Raw genomic sequence first — 347 nt, forward strand, 5'->3', positions numbered from 1 at the left:
ATCCAGGGTCGCCCTCCCCGGGTGGAGCTGGTTGCCTGCTAGCAGCTGATAACCGGCCCTTCTTGCCCTCACATCTAGGCAGTGCTTAATTTCACGAAAGAGAAAGATGTCGGAGCTTTATGTTTGTTCTTACTTTTAGATGCCTTGCCAGGATCAGAAGCGGACTATATATTGAAAGCACAATCCCGGGGTATCATTCAAAACAGCAAGACCACATTCAGGTTGGGCCCACAGATACAACGGGAACAAAGAGGAAATATTTGTTCACAAAGTGAAAAGTAGCACAAAAATGACGGGTATAGAACCTTTTTCTATTGTGCTAGATTTCTACTTGAAGTGAAGATTTA

Source organism: Elgaria multicarinata, chromosome 11 (genome assembly GCF_023053635.1).
Source record: "Elgaria multicarinata webbii isolate HBS135686 ecotype San Diego chromosome 11, rElgMul1.1.pri, whole genome shotgun sequence".
NCBI classification, from domain to species: Eukaryota; Metazoa; Chordata; class Lepidosauria; order Squamata; family Anguidae; genus Elgaria; species Elgaria multicarinata.